We start from the raw sequence: 24,541 nt of genomic DNA, 5'->3' as shown, positions 1-24,541 counted from the left end.
TCCCTACCCAAGTCATTAACATGAGCATAAGGGACATCCTGTGCTATAGATTAAACTGAGCCAGGGCTAATATGGGTTAAAAAGGATGTTTCTTCCTGGGCAAACTTTTTCAATCTAAAACTGGCAATTTTGTTATCATGGGACAACTGTTTTAACACATTCAAATAGCAAAAGAGACAAATATGGAGAGTATTCCTTTTAGGCTGGGTCTTCCTCACCAATGAGGACATAAATGAACACAGTTAATTGCTTCCCATTAAGCAGAAGCACAGAATAGCAGAAACTGTTATCTTTTCATTCAGAACTTCTGAGTTCAAATTTGAATCCTGCTTGCAAGAGCTACACCAAATGGTGTTGCTTCTGTGAATATTGATCACATCACACCTTAAGAAGGCTGCAAAGGGATCCATAGCTCCCAATATCCTCCAAAACGCCTTGAATGTTATTTGATTTTGAGAAAAAAAATTCCTGCCCTGCAAATATTTATAACTTTACATAAACCTCTGAGTTGCTGTATCTGCAACCAGGTAACATAAATTAATCAATTTGTGTGCTTAAAGCTGAGCATCTGCAGAAACATTTACAGCCACAAAGTCTAAGGTGTGAGAGTTTTAAGTGGTTTAGTTACCCCAAATTTCTAGAGAGAGACTCAGTACCAAAGGGACTGAGGTACCTAATTTCAACTGAATTAAAGTGCTGGGACGCCTTTAAAAAAATGAGAAACTTCCTGGTGCCCTTTCATTAACACTGAGCAGGACCTAATTTTGCAATAGCTCCCCCAAGTTGTCAATATCAGGGTTATAGAACACAGCCTAGGGATGTCATAGGTCCTTCTCTTCAGAACATCAGAAGAGAAAGAAAAAGGACTGAGACCTTCATGTCCCCATTAACCTCTGCAAGAATATCTCTTCTGGATAAATTCTCTTACATTATTAAAACTGTTCAGTATTGAAGGGTTTGGTAGTTTAGGAAAGTACTTCAGCACTTACACATTTCCCAGATTTCTCAGGCATGTGGTTTTGAAATTTTAGGGGGTGGGAAAATCAGCATGATTTCCTCCCTGAGCTGCTGCAATGTGTATCAGTATTTCTGCTTCTAATACTAGATGAAAGCAGTAAGCACAGATGCTTGCAAAACCAGGGATCCACAAGAGAAATGTGAAAATTAATTGCTTAGAGCTTGTAGGTGAACTGAAGCTGTGCTCAAACCCCATAACAATTGGTTGATATTTAAACCCCAAGAGTAAAATACATATGGTTATTGGGATTTTTTCCACTGGAGTTAACTACAGCAGTGCATCGAAAGGGTAGTTGTAAACTTTGATGCCATTATTAAGAGAAAGCTCTTGACTTCAATAAAAATCAAGCTACTTTGTGTAAGGTATTCCTAAGAATTACTTTAATTTCACAATAGGTTTATAATTTGGCTTTAGCCTGCAGTCAGCAGTGTGGATTCTCTTCGGATGTGCATCTTGTACTTCCCAAACACCTTCATAAGGTAAGAGGAAAGCTAACCTGTGAAGAGAATAGAAATAGAAAACTCTGTTCATAAAATAAAATGAAAACGCTTGAAATGGATTTAAGTATATGCAAGTTGCAACAGATTCCCTTAGGCACATAAAACCCGTGTGCTCACAACAAGAGATAACTCAAACTGATGTTCAGTTTGCCAGTTTATTGCAATAGTGATATTTCGACTTGTATTAAAAGGTCTTGACTGATGACCTCTCTAATTTGTTCAGTGAAAACATTTTCTTTCAACATCAGATACTAATTTTTTTTTAACCAGCTACTTATTTGAGAGTAAAATCTATTGTGGCCTGTGTAGACAATCCAGCTTTTTAATTGTGTTAAGGGTTTTTGGAATGTGCTAGACAGTGTATGAGAGTATTTGGTGATTTGATCCATCAATTAACCTGGAAACATGCTTATTTCCCAGCCTTGGTTCTAAAGAGTTGTTGGCTCTTCTTTCAAATAGAATTTGCCAAAAAGCAATTACAAGCAAGAGACAGAAAAACTTAACTTATGGATTTTAAATTCACTTTCTCCTTTAATGTACCAGAAATCTAAGCATGCTGCCTCCTGCTTCTTATCAGTTAAATATATGCAGTGACACCAGAAAAGTCAACTGTGAATTCTGCAATTCTAGCTCATTAGAAGTCATCATATGAGGAGCATCTCTAAAAGAAAATGGTGCCAAGCTAGCATTTAAAGCTGTTCTTCAACTCTGGATTTAATAGCTACCTTATTTATACCCCACATGCTAGGAAAAATATTGTAATTGGGATGGATTACATAAAACATGAGGAATGGAGTAGTTGATGGAATAATTTTAAAAACTGCCAGTCTGCTTTGCTTCTAAGATATTTGTTTGAGACTGGCTGATTCAGTGGTAACAATGGAATACCATTAGTGTCCAATTCCTTTTGCTTTTCTAGCTAATATCAGTGTTCAGAGGAGAGCTTTTTAATGGAAGACAGTGCTGGAAGACATTTCCTTCTGTCTCACCCATAGGTGACAAGGGGCCTTCCCAGCTTGCTCCAGGTTTTTGTCCCTGTGTGCCCGTCCCACAGGCTGTTTTGCAGGAGGGCAGCTCAGAACACACCCACCTCATCCCTTAAAACTCTCTGAGAGTATCTGTGCAGCAAAGCAGGACAGGAGGGTTATGCCCTGACTTCCTTCCACCCTGCCTGGGCTTTGCAGGTTAGGAAAACGCCATGTCCCTGACTGCCAGTGAGCCATATTCTGTTAGCACTAATCAGCCCCAAAGCAAAGGTAAATTCAGTGTGTTAAGACTTGCACAGGTATCTGATGCAATCGGAAAGGGAGACAGACCTGCTGTATTATCTAACATGTCTAAATGAATGTCCCATAACCCATATTTTTGTGCTGGGAGCTGCTGATTGCAGTAGCTGTTCATGACTTACACTTCTACACCTCCAGGTCATAAACCAACAAGTGAAGGCCTTTCTAATCTGACGTATTTATTTTATACATACTTCTTATTTAAGAACATGAAGAACATTGAGAGATGTTCCAGCAAAGGGGGACTTGTCCTGAACTTCAAAGGTTGAACTTCAGCCATGTGGGAAGGAATCTTGCACCGTCAGGACCCTTGGTCTAGCAAAAGTTCTCATGCAGGTTTTCAGTACAAACAAGAACCACACCTTCATTTTGTGAAGCAGGTGAAAAGGGAAAAAAAAATTATTTCCTAAAATAAAACTGATTAATTACATTACACACTTTGATGGCTTTCTTGCTATATTTTTTATTACTATCTTAAAGAGGAGAATGGAGAAGGAAGTGCAGAAGTAAGGAAGGGAAAGAGAGACAGAAGGAGGGAGGGAGGGAGGGAGGGAGGGAGGGAGGGAGGGAGGGAGGGAGGGAGGGAGGGAGGGAGGGAGGGAGGGAGGCAGGGAGGCAGGGAGGCAGGAAGGCAGGCAGGCAGGAAGGCAGGAAGGCAGGCAGGAAGGCAGGAAGGCAGGCAGGCAGGCAGGAAGGCAGGCAGGAAGGAAGGAAGGCAGGAAGGAAGGAAGGCAGGAAGGCAGGAAGGAAGGCAGGAAGGAAGGAAGGCAGGAAGGCAGGAAGGCAGGAAGGCAGGAAGGCAGGAAGGCAGGCAGGCAGGCAGGAAGGCAGGCAGGAAGGAAGGAAGGCAGGAAGGAAGGAAGGCAGGAAGGCAGGAAGGAAGGCAGGAAGGCAGGAAGGCAGGAAGGCAGGAAGGCAGGAAGGCAGGAAGGCAGGAAGGCAGGCAGGAAGGCAGGCAGGCAGGCAGGAAGGCAGGCAGGAAGGCAGGAAGGCAAGAAGGAAGGCAGGCAGGAAGGCAGGCAGGCAGGCAGGCAGGCAGGAAGGCAGGCAGGAAGGCAGGAAGGCAGGCAGGAAGGCAGGCAGGAAGGCAGGAAGGCAGGCAGGAAGGCAGGCAGGAAGGCAGGCAGGCAGGGAGGGAGGAAGGGAGGGAGGGAGGGAGGGAGGGAGGGAGGGAGGGAGGGAGGGAGGGAGGGAGGGAGGGAGGGAGGGAGGGAGGGAGGGAGGGAGGGAGGGAGGGAGGGAGGGAGGGAGGGAGGAAGGAAGGAAGGAAGGAAGGAAGGAAGGAAGGAAGGAAGGAAGGAAGGAAGGAAGGAAGGAAGGAAGGAAGGAAGGAAGGAAGGAAGGAAGGAAGGAAGGAAGGAAGGAAGGAAGGAAGGAAGGAAGGAAGGAAGGAAGGAAGGAAGGAAGGAAGGAAGGAAGGAAGGAAGGAAGGAAGGAAGGAAGGAAGGAAGGAAGGAAGGAAGGAAGGAAGGAAGGAAGGAAGGAAGGAAGGAAGGAAGGAAGGAAGGAAGGAAGGAAGGAAGGAAGGAAGGAAGGAAGGAAGGAAGGAAGGAAGGAAGGAAGGAAGGAAGGAAGGAAGGAAGGAAGGAAGGAAGGAAGGAAGGAAGGAACAAGGCCCAACCTCCCACCAAAAAATCCGAACTCACAAAACAAAACAAACAAAAATATCCCCAACAAGCCAAACAACAACAACAAAAAAAACCTACCCAAATCTCACATGTGGAGATACATGGCTATGCAATGAAACACTTAAAACTTTCACTGACCCCTTATTACTATGCTTGTCAAAACCCTACATTTTGTAATGGATCTATCTGGAATCAACTCTTAAATTTTTGTTCTAGGCAGAATATTAAAAAAAAACCCCGACAAATTAGATATTTGATCCTGGAGACAAAAAAGCAGAGAAAGTAGTGTGTGTGCACATTACAATTATATTATCAAGGCTTTCTGTAATGTTATTATAGGCTGTTCCAAGTTACCATGTATGAAAACAAACCACATGGATTCCAAGCCCCAAAATGAGAGAAGTTAGAGAAATATAATCAATGCAGCTGTGGCAACAATACTATTGTTAAAGTACAGGGAGATTTTATAAACAGTGAGTAAGAAGTCAAGAAGGAAATAGTTGTAGACAAAATCATTGCTAGAAAATATGAGAGCAACTCTTTCTTTCCCTTCCCATCCCATCCCATCCCATCCCATCCCATCCCATCCCATCCCATCCCATCCCATCCCATCCCATCCCATCCCATCCCATCCCATCCCATCCCATCCCATCCCATCCCATCCCATCCCATCCCATCCCATCCCATCCCATCCCATCCCCTCTCTGCCCTGTGAAAAGATCATCCATGGAAGGGGAAAAAAGGGTGAGTCTGTGGGAGGTGTCCCACAGAAGGCCATAACACACAAAAAGTATGTGTATTTTTTTTCTCTTGGAAGAAGATGAGGGGGAAAAAAAGAGCCTGGAATTTCTTTTGCAACATATACTGTACTTTCAGGTGCCAGCTGTGGACTATGAAAAAAAGCCAATGTTAAAACAAGAATAAAGGAGATAAAGGACAATCCATCACAGCTGTTGCCTGCAGCACGACAGGGATGTTCCCAAGCAGGTTTGGAATAGCTCTGCCATGAGTACCAGTGGCACTTCAGCTTCTCTGCCAGCAATGTCAAACATAGGGCAGAAATTATTTCAACAAACACTAATTTATCTTGCCCCTTATTGACAAAACTGCAGATGCCTTAGCAAAGAAAAACAAATGCCACTGAGTCAACAGCTGTGCTTTGCAGTGGTTTCCGTCCACTTTGCTTTGGCACTATGTGACGAACCTCAGTGGCATTGCTCCTGCTTTACATCACTGCACAAGAACCACTCACAGCCTAATCCTTTGATAAATCACATTTCAAAAGAAACTGATGGTGCAACTCCCCTCAGCATGAGAGGCCAGGCTTTAACCTCCACATTTTTAACTGCTTCCATGAGAATTCAGTGGTGTGATAGAAGAAACCAAAGAGATAAAACTTCACTAGTGTATCATCTAAATTTATCAACTAAAAAAAAGATAACTTTCTCTCTGTAGGAAAATTTACTTAATAAGAACTGCAAATATATGAAATGTGAGAGCAGTGTTTCCTGATATCACCAAAACTACAGGTATATGGAAGGAGCTTCCCAGTCTAGATAATTTTAACCTTCCAATTTCTAACAGTGTTTGGATCATACACTCGGTTTAAAGCAGATCTAGATTGTAGCTGGGGAGTATGGCAGTGATGACTTTCTTCTCCGTCAAGATAAAAGATTTTCACCATTTTTTTTTTTTTGAAGTTTAGAGTCTATTAAGCAGCAATATTAGATTCAGATTTTGGGAAAATAGGGTTCTTGTGAAGTGACAAGAAGCATAACATGACTTCCTAGTAATTACTTCCATGATAATAAGTTACTCCCTTTTGAGGTTTGCTTCAAATATATGTATTTGGTGGAGCTAGGGAAGTTTACTGAGAAAATGTGCATACTGATGACTGACAATGAAATTTTAAAAGAGCTCTGACTGTTTCTTCAGACCACTTTGATATGATGCAGATATTCCAGGCCAGATCCTTGCAGGGAGATGAGCAATGTTGATTCAACTCTGGAAATTGAAAGACCCAGTGGAACTCAGTCCCACAGACAGCAGGAATTCTCCCTAAAGGTTATTGTATATCTTAGCAATAAAGATTATACCATCATTCCTACTTCATATCTTATTGTTTGCAGAACAAGGTTACTTTCCCTTACCCCCCACCCCCCCCACCCCCAATTTAAAAAGTCCCCAGAAATAATTTCAGCCCTTTTTGACTGTACTTTCTCTGTAGTACCTTCAGTATGTTCTCTGTCTTCTCCCTGCCAAAAATACTTCCTGTCCCCCAGACATAGAGAGCTGGCAGTGAGGAGGTTGGGTCAGCTGTGCGAGGTTTACATGGAAGCAATTAAGGCTTCTTGGCAGCCAGAAGGAAGACACTGTGGGATGCGATGGGACTCACTTCACACAGACTTTTGACCTCATCCGGTCTCTGAAAGTGCTCTTTGACCTCCAGCCCAGCATCTCCAGTGCTGCTACTGCCCAGAACACAGAGTTCCCAGACAGACCAGGTGTGCAGTGAGAGTTCTGTGCCTCTCTCTGGTACCGGAAATTGTTTGGGATTCCACAGAATCCCAGAGTAACAATTAATACTACTAATTTTTCTGACAGGAATCTAAATGGCTTAGAGCCAGTCGTAGCATCAATAGAGTTGCTGCCAACTAGAAAAAGAAGCAAGTCAACCATAATTTACTAGCATTCCTGACTCTTTTTCTGAATTAGATTAGTGCATTTTGAGAGTGTTCAGAAAACATTTGAAAGAATTCAGCTGGACGAGGAACAAGAATTGTTTCACTGACATAATTTTTGGGGATTTTTAAAGCACTTTTGACAATATACCTCACAAGAGGCTAGTAAGGAAACTTAGAGGTTGTGAGGTGGGAGTTGTAGTTGTGTGTTGATCACAAGCTAGCTGGAAGAAAACAGAATAGAATAAAAAGCTCAGTTTTCAATATGGCAGTGGTTAGCAGCAGAGCACTAACAGAACTTCGCTGTATTCAAGGCTGTCCTGGAAAAGACCTTAATCAGCATGGTGGCATGATTTGCCATATACCTGTTTTTTTAACAAGGAACAATTATTAAACTGAGCAGTTATTTAAGTTAGTCAAGACAAACCAAGGCAATTAGGCAGCACAATGGCAGAGGAAGTTCATGATTTAAATTTTCAGGAAAATTTAAAATAAAGTGTGTTGGAAGGATATTACTAACACACATTGTTGAATTTTGAATTAACAGTAACCACCCAAGAAAATGACCTGTGTGTCACCTTGGAGAGCTTAATAAAAACATCTGCTTAATGTGGAAAGGCAGTCAAAAGCAAATGCAATGCTACCACAAATAGAGAAAGGGGTGGGGTCCCACCAAACCAGCTCTGGCCAAGACTGCCCAGAATGTGCAGTAAACAGAGACATGTTCTCACTCTGCTGCGCAATTTCGGGGATAAGCTGGATGCTCCCCTGGGGGAGAGGAAAACATTGAGTACCTTTGACATTGCTTCCCCTTCTCTGACCCCAGCTCTCTCCAAAAGGCCTTCCTGTGGCTGCAGAGCAGCTGTTCCCAGGCTTTTTGCTGTTGGAAAGAAGCTAAGTTTGTAAAGCAAGCCTACTGAAATGCAGTCATTTAACAACATACAGAATTTCAAAGACATATGAATAACACCCCATTCACTTCAAAATAACAACAGAAAAAATCAATTAAGCAGAGTTTTCCAATACAGTTGTATTGAAAATTGGTCTAAAGGCTAATGTTCCCAAATATTGAGACCAAGATTTCTTTTGTTTTAATTCCATTACTCAGTAGTCTGTAGGCTCAAATACTGTGAATACTTACTATGTTGTGATGAAGAAAAATGTCCACCACAGGGTGGCAGGGCTCATGAATTTCTGAAAGCCTAAATTAAAAACATCAAGCACCCACAATACCCAATTAATCACCAGGTTTTGTCTGTGGGAGTTCTTTGCACCACCTCATAAGCATAATCCCATAATGGTAAAACATTCCATTGCCTCAAATTACACACTATTATTCTGCATGTAAAATCTTATTCTCTTTGCAGTGAAGGTGGGGACTAGAAGGACTGATAGAACGAGTCCTGCCCAAACTTAGAGCATGAGGCAGAAATCAAACTTTGATTATATCTAATTGAGAATGCATTTTTACTCCACAGCACACTAAGTGTTCTGTACATGTCTTAAAACAGGTGAGACAAAATAATGCTGACTGGAGGTAAAAAAAGAAAGCAGCTGATAAAAACGCATAGAGCGAGGGAAAGAAAACCCAAACAACCCAAAATCTAGAATTATCTATTTACAGAAATTGTAGGAAACAGGGATGTACTGGAATGAGAACCACATTCATTTGCCAGGATTACTTTGTGCTAGCCATATAGGTCAAGTTTAGGTAACCTGGAGGCACATTTCAAAATATTTTGTCCCTTTAGCCAGGAAAGGTAGGGAGAGGGAAGGAGGATGCTTGAATGCATGGTGAGGAGAAGAAGAGGGGTTAAGTTGTGAGAGACTGAAGGAGGGACTAATACTGAACTGGAAAGGAAGACCCTGATACTGGTGAGTTCTGGGCACAGGGGAAGAAGGGACTGATAAGCCATCATTCCCATCAACCTGGAACTGGAAGTACCTGAAATCCCAACTAAAGGAAAGCTGGGCCTAGACATTCCCAGTGTGCTGCATGTAGACAAGCAAGAGTGAGAGGAGAAAGAAGAACCAGTCAACTGTCCAATTAGTATCTGCTGGCTCTTCCAGCAGATTTTCCAAGAAAGTCAATCTGGATCAAAAAAAAAATTCCAGGGGGAGGCAAAGAGACTGGTCCTGAATGGAGCCAGGATTTATCAGGCATCATATTCTTACTTTGGTAGATAAGAAATGTTTTGGTTTTTTTTTTTTTTTTTTTGTTATTATTATTTGTGTTTATGCTTGTTCACCCAGAGAATGGTTAGTCATCTTGCAATCAATCACTCTGTCAGTTCATGTAGGGCAAAACAGTACAGTGGATTTAGGTTCCAATCCTGCTGACATTTCACATGCTGCCAGAATACAGTACTTTTTTCCAGTTAATTTCTTAAAAATTTAAGAAGAAATAAAACATTACATGGCAATTATGCACTACGGTCATAATGTCAACTGTTAACATTTATGAAAACCCCAAACTAGAATTACTTATGCAACCTTCATCTGGCCACCACATATAGGGTAGCAATATTATATTTAATTGCATAGTTGAAGAGTTATTTATACACAAGATCCCAGGGGTTTTTTTCAGTATAATGAAGGAAACTTTAGCTACAGCAGAAGTCCAAGGCAAATGGAGTCATAAGGCAGAGAACACAGTTTAAGAGAGTGTCTTAATGATGATCAGACACCAACCTGGAGGATTCTCTTCTAGATTCTAGTACTTCCCATGTAATATCAGACACCTGACTTAAATTTGTCTTTCCCAGACGATCTGCAAGTATATTCTCCCTTTTTTAGGTGTCTGCTAGGTTTACAGAAATGTATGCAGCTCAAGATCACATTGGGTATATATAGGACTAGTGCTTTGAGCACATGAAGTGGTAGATAGTTCTGAAAAGATCTATTTCTAGGCATGCAAGATCAAACCCACACAATCAGTGAAAATTTCTGACCTTGAGACTTTTGTGCTTTTCTTCTCTACCTGTAACACTGTGTTCCATGAGACTGTCTTGTGAAAATTATAGCAGAAATATTTGTGAAGCATTCATAAAGTGTAGGCATGAATGTTAAACAAAATAGGCCAGGGAGAAATGAACAATTCTGGGTTTACATCAGGGATCCAAGGGCATTAAATCACAGGCTGAAGAAAACCCTGTATGAAAGATGCTGCTCATTAAATGAAGTCTCTCCACCCTCTGTCCTCAATGAAACAGAGATTCCCTGGAGACAGTAAAAAACAACATAGTCTTTAATCTCACTATCTCAATGGATATACAAAAGGTGACACAAAATTCTGACAGTTTAAGTATGTTATGATTTCACCATATTATAAAAACTTTTAAGGCTTTTAGTTAAATTTTACTTGTGTGTGATAACATGTAATTGGTTTTTTGTAACAAAGAAAAATGGAGAAAATGTTGAGTGACTTGAATAACTATCAACCTATTATTTGCATTGTATTTTACATTAAAATCACATCAAAACCCATGGGAAACAAAATTCCCAAAGATCTTATCTCAGAGCTCCTTGATCCTTCTCAGTCCCTCTATTTGTGTGGGTATGGGATGGAAATTGCATTGGTTCCATCAGTCTGAGACTGAATTATGACCTTATGGCTACAGTAACACTGCAAGGCTTCTCTTCCACTTTTCACTAGCTTTCATAATACACAACAGTGGTGAACATTGCTTTTGAATTGCTATTTTCTCTCCTAATTTGTTTTTCCCAGAACATCTTGCACAAAATTCATTTCCTTCACCTGAAGGCTCTCTGAGGAGGGACTACATTGGAGATCTACACTGTAATCTTTCCTGTCCAATGTGTATTTGAAACTGTTGGGTGAGAAGGAGGTACCTAGCATCCAGGTACTGTTTCAAGTATGTTATCACAATTTTATTTGTCCTCCAACCATTAGTGCAGTAGTGCCTTGCCAAAAGTGTGGGGAAACTGCAGAAGGATGAAATCTACTGATTCATCCAGTGCAACAGGAATTAAATCGACAGCATGGTTGGGCATTGCAACTGAATTGTAAAATCCCTAAATCTTTCATTGTTTCACTGTGTCTCATTGTTTCACTGTTTCTTACTGGAGTTTGCAAATCCATGGTTATGTTGGATACCAGCCGCTCTCTGATCATGGAGCAGAAGCTACCAAAAATGCTGCATTGCCTATGCTTGGAACATTACCTTTGACCGCTGAATTTCTTGTTAGGATCCTTGCTTTCATACCTCAGGACTGGATTACCTCAAAGTAAACTATACTGGGCGCAATCCAAAATCCTACAAAACAGCACCAGAACATCAGCTGCTGGTAGCAGCAATACATGCCCCCAGTGTTCCTTGGTGTGGAATGATTCCTAGCTGGAATATAAGAAATTGATTTTGGCTGTAAGGTGTTGGTTGTGAGTCCCGAGGGCCTGGGTTGTCATGGCCTGAATAAACACACTGTGTGTTTTTGGCCCAAGTGATCAAAGGTTGTCTCAGTGGAAATACCCTTGGAAAATCCCCCTTGACTTGAAGGACAGCAGGTTACCCACAGAGTATCCTCCGCTGACATGCCTCAGTTTTGGAAGGACCCACTCTCCTCTCCTCCTGGCCCCCACTGTATGCCAGAAGGAGTGGGACTTTGAGGGAGATTTGGGATGATATTCCTATGATATGTGGCAGGGATAGCCAGAGAATTTACAGCCTTCCTCTTGTGCTTTTCTGTCTCATCAAACACAAATGTTGAAGATACCTGGGACACACAAGATGCCAGGCCTGTGCCACTACATAAGCATCCTCAGGCAATGGGAGATGCAAAACCAGTTTCAGATTGCAGCCCCATGAACTAAAAAAAAAAAAAAAATAAAAAATGAAGGCAATCCCTCTATAGGGAGAGAACACCATCAAAGAGATGTTTTTTATTTCCTTCATTCCTTCCTTTGGACCAATAAAACTCTACAAACTTATGAGAATTGGCATTTGTTATTTCATCACTTATGAGCAACGTAGCAATTCCAAACTCAGATTTATAAAACTGTTACATCCTTTCAACATCTGTTTCCAATACATGTGAGAGCTGGGTTTATCTTTGTTGTCTGCTGCAGTCTGGCAGTTTTATTTGGGATTAAAATCCCCTTTGAACACACCGTTCTGTTGATCTGGAATTTTGGACCAATCCAAAAAAGCCCACCCAGAAATGATAGATCCTTATGCTACATAATGGGTCTCTGAACTTTTTAAAGTTCATTACACTGATGGAACAGAATATTTGTCTTTTCTATCATTTTTTTTCTTCTGCTGTTTTCCTCTATTATGATTATAGAGTCAGAGTCCATTTTATGATGGATGAGTAAGTTGTCTCAGCTATATTTCACACAACCCTATGAACCATCTAGTTCAACCCTAAGTCTGTCACCTCCTATGGAATTATTTCAAAATAAATAATGTGTAGTAAAAATTAATGCAGGGTGGATGATATGAGGTAAATTGAACAGGTCTGATCATATGAAATTTTATACTACTGGAAGTTAAAAGATAAAAAGCAGTTTTTTCTTCAAATACTGACAGTTTTCATCACACTCATAGTTATTATTTCCAAAAAACGTTCAAACATGACATTAATTTTGGCACTAGTCATCCCAACCCCAAGTAAAAATTTTATATAACATATTCATAGTCTTCCTTTCCTATCCCCATCCTTTTTTATTTTTTTTTCTTACTAGCCACACTGTTAGTCTTTGCCAGATTGACTGTGCTTATGATCTTTATGCGGCAATTAAGGAGAAAGGAAATAGAGTTTGCTTCAACATGACTTTGTGCCTGCCAGCACAAATATAGGCCTGAGATTGGAAAGACAATTTATTTCATTTTTTTTTTAAATCAGTCAAAGACTGCTAACATATGAACTGATGGAAGTTGCATGAGAAGCTCCAAAAAGGGGATGATCAGAGACAAAAGGAGTAAAAGTGAATTTGATTTAAATTACTGTAATACACTAACACAATTACTTTTGTAACCACCAGGGATGAGTTCTGACAGATTTTCCTAGTTTTTATTCTCTCATTATTCAGGCAAAAGTCCCACTAATATCTCTCCCACGGTCAAATTTCTGACTAATATTTATGTATATTATCTCTATGTCACCTTGTTATGGATCACACGGATCTTACTCATTTAGCTTCAGAAGACAAGTACTTCACACTCTGAGACAGGCAGACCTGTTATAGCCTAAACATAAAAAGGATTAGAAACATCATAACACTCATAACTGCTTCTCTGTGCAGCTTCATTCTCCCTTACATAAAAACCTTTATTTTCAGATGCAGAACTGCTTTCATTATACCATTCTGACAAATAAGTATGTAGCCATATGATGGCAGCAATATGCTTAAATATGTGGATTCCAACATTCAGTATGTTTTACTTGTCCAAAAAAGGAAGATACAACTAAAACCAGTGTTCTGGAGAGCAAGACACAGCAGTCAAACATCACATTCAGACTGAAGCTGTCACAGATTTTGACTATGAAATAAAGCTTGGCTACAATTTTTGCTGCTAAGCAAACAATTCTAATGAATCCAGTCTTTGTTCCAAGACCATTTCAACCTCTTTAAATGCAGAAGAAGCATTTGACAAAACAATTTGCCTTAGCACAGTGGATGACATGGAATTACCTATGCACTCATGACTCCAAAGTAACCAAAGGAAGATTAACAAGTGGAACAGAATCAAAATGAGATCTAGAGGGAAGATGCAGGAAATTAAAACTTTCACTGGCTGATCTAAATTTCTCCAAAATACATCTTTTAGCAGGTGATGAAATGGAATGAATATTAAATACAAGACAAAATGGAAAAGAGATTTCATAAAAGTGCCATGCTTGATAAATAATTCAAATTATTTTCCAGAGAATTCTTAAATTCTCAAAAAGACAGCATAAAAATAGTGGTACGTAAAAACTGCATGGACATACCATCATGCCCATAAGACTTGGATAAATAATTACAGCATTGACAGAGAACAACTTTCTTCGTCATTTCCTGGGTATTCTCATCTTGTGATCATTGGCTTCCTCAGGGGATCATGCTATTTAGCCTGGACAAGAGAGCTCTTTTGAGATTAAAAGTACAAAAAATAGAGGAGGTAGGATCTGGAAGGATAAGGGGACACTGGAAATATATTCCCTTTACCCTCTGTTAGTAATTTACACTAAGATTTTTCCCAAGGACAGCTCCACTTAAAATTTATTGAATACATATTTATATCCAGTGAATCTGAGCTCCTATTATTCCAGGGGGAGAAATGTTTCATGGAATAGAAGTGGCATGCCTACAGTTTGGACAGTAAGAGACTCTTTAGATAAATACAGATAAATTCAAACAAAACTTGAGCTCCCTCTAGACTTTAGTTCAGAATAAAGGTTAGAGCAAATCATAAGTTGAGGGGTCAGTCCCCTCTAGTACCTGCTGTGTAACTCCAAATAGATCTAAAGGGGCATAACAGTGTTTGAACAACTTTACTCCTCTTCCTTCTTTGTTTATTTTAATTGCTCTCTCAGCCTTTTTTCCCTAATCATTTACTAGTTTGTGCTGTTATTAAACAAGGAAGATTATTCAGAAACAAACCAAAATTTAAAAAAATGTATTTTCACTGATTTGATTTCTGGATGGAAAAAAGCATTTTTTAATTCAACAGATTAAACACATTACAATAGATTTTAATATTTTATGAATGTTAAAACACAGTCTCTCATCAAGGGATCCAAGTAAGATCCAAATAATTTCTGGAAACAGCTTTGTTGTAGGAGATGTCATATGGAGAAGATTAAGTGTTTTAAAAAACAATAAATATCCATTTGGATTTTGTGTGTCTGAATTAAGAACACAAAACACAATTATTTTTTTTTTAACAGATTATTTCTTACAGATCATTTTGAGGGTCCACCTGTATTGTCTACTTTCATGGCCATGAAAAGGAATGTAATTCATAAAGAAATGGAGAACAGGAAAAATTTTAGCTTAATAGAAATAATTAAAAGCCAACAAGGTCCTGAAAACCACACTGTGCCTTGTTCTTGACAAACATGTTTTTATGTATTTATCAGCAACTGAGCTCTGCTATCTACTGAATGCTAAAGATATCAAGTCATTGATATGCAATGAAGTTGGATTCCACCCAATGAAAAATACTAAAATAAAATAATTTTCTTAAAAAAAATAGTAGCAACTTTCAGGGAATAAAATTTTCAGTGAACCTTTAAAAATTTAAATATTTGTACAGGTTTTAGAAGGTAATGTTTACTATCAATGTGAGTTCACACACAAAAAGAAAGTCATTCAAGTCCAGTAAGAGTTCTTGTTCCATAAATCTCTCCCACGTTAATATTTTTTTATATAAGAAAGGGAGGTGTGTAATATTTTTCATCTCCCATTCTTGCACTACTTATTGGTTTAATCCTGAAAGCTGCAGATTCAAAGATCAGATCTTTCCGAATGAGCTAAACTTGTATAGAAAAAGTATCTTGAAAGAAATGTGGCCTTGCAGATTCATTCCTGTTATCCCCAAACCTCACCTATCAGCATCCTCACCATGTTTTCAGGTTAAAAAACAAAACAAAACAAAATAAAAAACAAGCTGCAATCTGCATTTAGGGAATTTCTTGTAATTTTCAGTCCTGCTTTATTCATAATTCAGGGCTACCAGCATGAGCAGTATCTGATCAACAAGTGCTTTATCAGAACTGTATCAGGTGTTCCAGAGAACACCTGGAACCAAAGCTGAAGAAGGCAGGACTGGAGAACCTTCAGGGAGCCCAGGTGTCTGTAGTCTACCCTGACTTTCAGTCATCCTTGATCTACAAATAATACTCTCAGCTTCTCCAAATCTTCACCTTTGGCCATTAGAAATCACAGAAATGACCCCATGGTCATTGTTGGCCTTTGGATCACACCTCAAATGTAAGGGAAATTTTTTTGAACAGATGCCAGTAGTACCATGAGAACTGAAAAATACCGATATAACAAGGTATTGCAATTTCACTGACATGGTACCAAATGTCTACTTCCATATTTAACTAAGACTTAATGGGTGCTTCCACTGTATTCAAATTTTCCCTGTGTGTTTTGACCTTTTCTCCTCAGAATATTGCTTCAAATTTTTGGTCATTTGGCATATGAGATGAAATCCACACACCATTCATAGAAGACTTAAACAGAGTTTCTGCTACTTCTGCTTTCATTTTATTTAGGTTTATTTTTCTAAACCACATGTTACCTTATACCTTGCCAATGTAACTGGTTTGGAAATAATGTATTAATTCAAACAATGTTTGTTAGGAGGAGCTCTCTGATAGCTTTCAGCTGGCTAAACACACACAGCATCCTGTTGGTTTCTCAGACAGAAGTGAAAGTCTGATCTGCTTACCAAGTGACAGCTTTGATGCAATATCCTTACAATATATGAGTACTTACACTTCTATATTCCTGGTGGTAGCTTTTTCTCAGGAGTCCTTCAACTGCCAAAGTTCATGCAGTTCATGTTCATATTCAATTAAAACCCCAAGTAAAATATTTGCAGACAAATGCTGCATTCTCAAGCTCTACGGAAGCCATTCAGACACATCTTCTACACAGATAACAGTGTGGGCTAAGTAGGTAATTCCGTGACAAATCACCTCTACTGCTGTTTATTTTGGTAGAAGGTAGTTGCTAAATTTGTTTTCATGCATACAAAATGAAAAGTAACTTGATAACGCCTCTACTGAAAATACAAAATGGATTCAGAAAAGGAAACTGCAATTCAGATTTGTTTTAAAAATTTCACAAACTGCCTAATTATTTTGCTTTCCAGGGGAAACAAAAATCTAAATGTGCCATGTGCAAAACTGAATGAAATTTAATGTGTTTCCAGAATGAACTTGAAATACTAGTAGTTAAATATAATGATTCATAACCATATTTTGATAGTGTTTTTCTCTTTTACTGCTTTCTGAAAGCTGTGTGAAGCAATCAAGGAGAGCAATTACAAACAAATAATGTTAAATGTGGTTTGAGTAACAGTATACCTCTTTTTGGCATGAGAATATTTCCCTTGCAACTGAAAAAAATGAAGCTATTTTACTCATGTTCCGGCAACATATTTTATTATCTACTTTAATTAAGCTCAAAACCCCTGAAGTTTACTTAGAGAATGGTCCAACAACATAAATAACTTTACTATGGCACACCCACAGCCACACATTTAATGTTTCCTTTTCTAGCTGTGTGTGAGAATGGCATTGACTTAAGAGTAATTTGTAAGGGAAAGATACAGTAAAATAAATGTTGTGAACTGTAGGTAGATATAATCATTATTATTATTATAGCACCATGCTATTTACTGCTAAACCGCTGATAGTTCAGGTTGGTCAGGACACCATAATCAAGCGATCACTAACTAATCATAATTAATAAAATCCGTGTTCCATGCTGGTAAGACAAACCAAGTATAGAAAAACACTTGCCTGTCTCACAAATGCCTTGCTCTATTTATTTGCTTTACATAGAAGAAGAGTATCTTTTGTAGGATTGTGGGCAGGATATTTGCTTTTCTGTGAAGGGAAAGGCCTCTTTCAATTAAGCAGCTTTAAAACAAAAACAAAAGCAAAAACAAAACCAGGAAAAATAAAAAAAAAAAATAAGTAAAATTAAATCTAAGTAAAAATACAAAACATGAATAATTTAAAGATTCTTCAGTTTCAGTAGAGTAAGATTACTACCCATTTCTGGAATCCATAAAAGCACTTTCCCATTAAAAACCCTGCCTCTGAATGTAATCTGGGAATGTCGATAGTTTGACTATCATAATATGATAATTCCCTTCCTTTGAAATCCCTGATAACAAGCCATGACTGCCACTGCCAGTCTGTCACAACCAGACACCATCTACACATAATTCATGGGGGTTTTCTTCTCTCATTTCATATTTGCTGCACAAAAGAATCATAACTGGCAGTGTTAATATAAGTCTTAATATTTGTTTCAAAAGAATGTACTTAATGAATGTGCTAGTAAAAGTAAATTTTTACTGCAGTCAAACCTCAGGATATTTGTTGGAGTAAAGCCAAAACCAACCCACCCTAAACAAAATGGAATCCCAGAGAATGAATCCTGTCCAAAAACTAAGAACAGGTCTGGTCCTGTGTTCCTGAAGCTGGATAGATTCTATCAGTACCACATAATTACTCTCATGGCTTCTTACAATACCTGCTAGAACAAAGCAGTAGACCTGAAACGTGTCAGTGAACTTAAGAATGACAGCCATCTCCTGAACGAAGGTTGTTTTCTGTCAGCAGGCCCTGTACCAGAGCATAAACTTCCCTGGTTCCTTGGGATACACCTGCACAGTCATGTGTGCACAGTCTCAAGCTTAAAATGTAGTTTCTGCAACATTTTTTTTTGTCTATGTGTAAATGCATGTTCAGACTCAGTTTCAGCATATACCACCATGCTCACTGGAAGGGAAACTCTGTGCCGGAGAAGGAACATGAACAGAGGATTTGGATCTGACTTATGATTCAGCTCTGTTGTTACAGAAGGCAAGGTATGGCTGAATTAATTTGTCCTGGCTCCAGTCCTCCAAAAACCATATCAGCTTGCCTTATCCTTCCACCATGACTCAATAGCAACATAATCTCAGAGTTCTATTAAAAATCTGTTAGGCATGAAACACACTTGTGCCTCCTGAGGGAGCCTTTATGGGATTATGTAGCTCTTACCTTAAGTGAGTTAGTGAATTACAGTATAGAAGAGAATTATATGAGCACAGGAGAAAAATAAAATTTCTGGAAATATTTAAAGGAAGAAAAATTTTTCCTCTAACCACCAAAGAAGGCCACAGAGGGAATATGATTCTGTTCTGGATGCAACAGGAGAATACAATACAAGATTATAAAGTGAAGAATTTAATATTGGTTCATATAGATCCTCAACATCAACCAGCCCTGCAGGGACACATATGTCTGTTTCATGGAAAGCAGGTGGATGTAACCTACATGATGTAATATTTGAGACCCCGTAATTCACTGGCAGTACCATAAGTGAAATAGGTAAGTTAGGCTATATCCTCCATGATTCACTCAAAGTGTGAGACCACAGGGCATTGGACCCTAGCAAGAAGGTGAATTTTGGAAATTCCACAGCCACAGCTGTGGATCCTACACACGCTTCATTTGCACACCATCACTGCAGGTCCTGTAGAGCAAACCCTGTTGACTGCACAGGTGTGTAATGCAGTCGTGAGCAAAGAGATGTGGGGTGTGTCATGGAAGATGCAGCACATATGGAAAAACTGGGAAATCCAAAATTCTGCTGTGAAAATTTTCCAAGTGTTTGAGTAAACATAAGCTATGGGGGAAGTCTCTGCAGAACTGCGGGGGCTGCACCTTTCAGGTCTTTCATATCTCTGTGAAACACAAAAACGTGGACATACTAGAAGGGCAAAGTACAAGAGAATAGGTATCATACAATAGAAAACAAGTATTTAAACCATTATCTAGTGAGAATTCTTATCCTACATGCATTTCCTAATTTCCTTGGCATGACTGAAAATGAATTTTCTATAAACCTAGTTAGAACACGGTGATAAATTGAAAACCATCACAAAGTAAACCTGAGTGAATAGAAAATGTACATTGCCTGGGATATCACATCTTGCTTTATAAATAGGTGTACAAGCTATGTAGAAGAACATTACTAATGATGAATTTTAAAAAGAACAGGCACTTTTATGAGCATGATCTGGGTCTATGCAGTGTCTATGGAATGCGAACGATTAGGTGGTGGCAAGCCTTACAGCCTGTGGGATCAATCTTGCTCCTAGACACACATGCAGGTGTCATTTATGCACTACAGTGCTCGCCAACACTTGCTGACTTCAGAAAGTATGTGCACAAAACCGTGGGCAAGACTGAACAGCCACTTTTCAAACTGAAGTTTGTTCACAGACATGCAAACACTTTTTGCAATCTGATTCTATTTAACAATAGAGTCATTCATTCATTCTCTAACAAATGAGCAGAAATTCCCTTTCTTTAGTAATACACAGACATTTAATAGACACTGAGTATTTGAAGTGATTATGTATTACAAGATCTAATTCTCTTGTATTTAAGACTCAAGTCTTGTTTCCATCTCAGCTATAGGCCACAAAACCACTATGCTGCATTATTTGCTTAAGGGCTTTGGAAGAAGGTATCTTCCGCATACAGTTATGTAGAGGGCAAGTTACAAAGAAAGCAGTGTTTTGATACAACAAAGAGAACTTCAAGTTTGTCCTAATACTTAGCTCATTATCCACTGAACAGAAAAATACCTTCTGAGTGTTAGCAGGAGCAGTAAGCACAGTCCTTTTTATGGTCTGAGATCTCTCTAATGTGAAGCTTCCCAGTGAGTCCACTGATCTCAACTAATAAAACCAGACTGTGACGAAGCATCCCTCAAGCTGCTGGCAAAACCCAGTTGCTAGTAAGTAGCTGATGCAACCATCAAGCTACTGCCACTTAAAAAAAACCCAACCCCCCCCCCCCAAAAAAAAGAAACCAAAACCCTATTTACAATTAAACGAGTATTTTAATTACAAAAGAAAAAGTAAAATGTTTGCTACACTAGAAATTAAGATTCTTGCCACAAGAGCCTACTGTTGACTTATGCTCAAATTTGTTTTTTGGGAGAAACCAGAACTCCCAGGTCATTTCTAGCACTACTGCTTCTCCAAGACTCTTGTTTAAATCATGAAATCTTCAAGTTTGGAAATACAATTTTGCTTTCTTCACTCATGCAAACAATATATTGGTGTGATACTACATTATAATATGCTAATAAATAATGTTATTTCTAATATAAGTAGTATACTAAAATGTGGATCAATGGATTAAGGTCAAAATTCTCCTGAGTAATATTGTAAGTATTCATCTAATTTTTTTAACATGTGGACACATTTCTTAATACATATTTTCATAAAGACAGATGCTTCCACTACTTTAAAGATTTAATAATCTTTTGTGCAACTGAAAAATGCAAATTTTGTCTATATGCATAAGTTGTTTCACAAGTATCTTGCAAGTAAACTGAGAGATTGCAACATTCCAGGCTATGCCAGGTGTTCAATATTTTCTCATAAATTCCTTGATTGCCCAAAGTAATTCTATGCAACTAATACTTCCCATTGCAGAGGGTTTGGAAATAAATGATCTTTAAGGTCCCTTCCAACCCAAACCATTCTATGATCTTAATGGGTAGTAAAACACAAAACATTGGGACCCAACTTTCTGGTCCCATGAATCCATCTACAGTGTTCCTAACAGGAATATTCCTTTGCTCATTGTGAAATGAAAATGTTGGGTCATGCAAAACACCAATAGTAGTGGCCATTATCGCATCTCCCTGGAGCTTATCTGGCTCTATCACTTCGACCCGCTCCAGGAGTGGTTCACACCCCAGGAGCAGGATGACCTGAGGTACAACTAGAGCACTTGCTCTATGGCTTTTTGGCTGCCAGTCTGCGCTCTGAGGAGACAAGGATGAGAGGGAGGTCTTTTGCATGGGGCAATAGAGGATTTATTGCTCTGGGGAATCTTGGGGGCAAAAGACAGAAAATGCGAGCGTTCAACAGCTGAAATAGGGAGGCGGTCCAAAGGGAGGGTAGAAAGCATCAGCTAATCAGAGATATCCTGGGGAGGGTAAAAGACAGGGTTCACAAAATCATCATCTGATGAGGGAGGTAGGGGGGGAAAGTTGGGTCACATGGACTAATCAAGCATCGAAGTTTAGGGGATTTCCAAAGAGGAATTCCAAGTATGTGGTGGACCTAAGACAGAGGGACAGGAGACTCACGGTAGATTGACAGTGTGGGGTGAGAGGGTCTCATTTGGACCAAACCATCAACTCAGGTAATAACAGAACACACCATTAACAAGAAACACACTGCAACAGGCCATCACAATTTGCCTACTGAAATATCTCAGAAAGCCAAAAAGCCATTTTTTTAATTCCTTGTTTTGATAAAAAAAATTGCCAAGCATTTCAAGTACTACTGGCAGATCATGAGTAGAGGTTCATTTCTAATGTTATAATGGCATTTTTTGAGGATTAGATAGAAGAATCTTAGTTCATAGCATAGCAAATATTTTACTTTTTCTTCTGCAATTAAAATACTTGCTAAATGGTTAACAGGGTTTTATGTTGGATAGGGTTTTTTTGAAGTGGCAATATCTTGATAGCTGTATCAACAGAAGAGTTTCCCTCTAAAAACTAGCATTTAGAACCTGCTTAGCAATTTCCGGGTTTGCCCAGTGAATTTTTTTAAAAAAAGAATCATTAGGGATGTCTTTTTCACTCATTTTCCCTGTGTGACAATGTAATTTATGAATATCAAGAGTCTCAAATGGTACTTATAATTCTTTGTTTGACAGAAGGTTTCTCTGATACAGTTGCACATTAGCAAACATTTACCTATTTTCAATAAAAATATCCAGTCAAACTATCTTTTTATGGTTTTAATTAAATTTTTATATAGCAGCTGAACTACTTGTAAGGGTTTTAAACAGAAAAAAAAGCTTTAGTATATGAATGAATAATCTGGATCAGAATAGTAATCACCCATTTGCTGGATGATTACTACTATGATGTTATCCCCCCAGAAAGGACCATGTGGTTAATCATTCTCCCTAAAATTTAGCATGAAGAGATAGCAAAAATATGTCTTAATTCAGGAAGGAGGAGAGGAGCAGGAACGTGTGTTCCTTTTAGTTCTGTAATTTCAAGCTTGATCTTTGACTATATGTAGACATGGATATGACATTCCTGGTGGTGCAATGGCTTGTCACCGTCAGATTACTGCTGGAGAAAGGAATGGTCAGTCCCCTCTTACTGCCAGTGGAAGGAATGCCATTCCCTGGCTAAGAGCTATCCAACACTGATGGCTGCAGCCACCACTGCTGACAAAGTCCAGGTCTCACAAAAAGGTGCATGCGTTTTACAACAAGAAGTAATTGAGGATTTTTTTCTTTTTCCAGAACCTTTCTGGCTGTTTGCCTGCACCTGTCTCAAACATAACAAATTCATAGGTGGTTATAAATAACTCCAGGACTGTGTTCAGACACTCAGCCTGAAGATTTTTAGGTCTTACCACAAGCTATTTTTAACAGCGGATATTAAGACATTCATAAGGAATTACATGCTAATATGCTGAACAGTCTGAGGCAGATCCTGGTTCCAGCAAGTTTGGTCAGAGAGGATTCCAGGACTGAATAATGTGGCACTGCATCTGGTTCAACTACTGCACTAGAGTCACGCTTTGCACAGTAGGACACACAGTTCCAAGCAGCTGCTTCAAAACAATAGCATTTGTGCTTCTTTGGGGCTCCAGTTCATCCCCTGAGTAACTGGAGTAGTTGCTCACGCAAGTTCTCTGGAAAATTTTACACCCACTTTTTTAGCTGCTGGATCACTTACGCGACATTTCTGAGATTCTAGAAATTCTGTGATTCAGCTCTGGATTTCCATAGCTTGGAGGAAACTGTGCCAGTTCCTGCTTAAGGGAAGTTCAGGATGGACTGCATGATGTCCTAGATTACCTAATATCTGTTTCAAGTCATTATTATTAACCCAGCAAACTTATTATTATAAATTTTCTCAGTAATTTTAGCAAAATAATAATAAACAACCAAAATTCCTATGATAAAGCTCTGTCTTTCAAACGCAGGTACTCTGTGTAGAGATACTAAACGTAAGGAAGTAGCATGATTTAACTTTCTCTGATTTCTTGAGTTAGTCTCCATAAAACCACATTGATGCGATAAATCCAGTAGTGCTTCAAAACCTGTCATCTTCTTTTCAAGTATGTATTAAAAATTAAAATAAGTGCAGAAAAACAACAACACAGCAAAAATTTAGAAAGAGGACCAAAAGCTTTAGGAAAACTTTTGGCCCATTGAATTTCTCTGCTACTGGACATTTACCCACAACATCCACTTAGCTTCATGTGTTTCGGCAACATTGTGGAGAAGATACTGATGTTAAAAATAAAGCTGTGTTTCAGCACAATCCATAGAAGCCTTGAATACTGAAGCACTAAGAAAGCCAAGTGTCAAAGTGTCAAAACAGAATTGCTTTCAACTGGAAATACTTTTGTCCTCCAAAACTATGTCTTCTGGGTAAAGTTCAGAGTTCTTACCCTCAGTGTTGAGAGAATTTATGGACCTTGTTTGTCCACTCTTTCAAATGCCAAAAAAATATATGTACATTAGCTGCCAGCTAGCTCTTGTTGGTGAGGTTTGGCTGATTTTAAGTGCCCCAAGTATGTTCATAATGGCTTTAGAAAGAACTACTTGGACATTTCCCTCACAGCTAAACCATTCTCCCAGCACCAGTTTTCCATGATTAACTAGGTGACTTCTTTGTGCAATATTG

General features: G+C 39.0%; 1 long non-coding RNA gene across 2 annotated transcripts in view; it reads right to left on the bottom strand.

The window, feature by feature from the left end:
- Positions 1-1,416: 1,416 nt before the first annotated feature.
- LOC131573911 (uncharacterized) overlaps positions 1,417-24,541 on the bottom strand; it is a 28,375-nt gene continuing 5,250 nt past the window's right edge. Inside the window, exons 2-4 of one of the 2 annotated variants that reach the window (XR_009276291.1) lie at positions 7,908-7,993; positions 2,999-3,166; positions 1,417-1,514 (exon numbers count right to left, since the gene is read on the bottom strand). This is a non-coding gene — a long non-coding RNA (uncharacterized LOC131573911). Of the gene's footprint in view, positions 1,515-2,064; positions 2,180-2,998; positions 3,167-7,907; positions 7,994-24,541 lie in introns of those variants that run through there. The other variant, XR_009276292.1, reaches the window with a different exon arrangement.

The sequence above is a fragment of the Poecile atricapillus genome, chromosome Z (genome assembly GCF_030490865.1).
Source record: "Poecile atricapillus isolate bPoeAtr1 chromosome Z, bPoeAtr1.hap1, whole genome shotgun sequence".
NCBI classification, from domain to species: domain Eukaryota; kingdom Metazoa; phylum Chordata; class Aves; order Passeriformes; family Paridae; genus Poecile; species Poecile atricapillus.
This window is presented reverse-complemented; position numbering and strand designations above follow the sequence as displayed.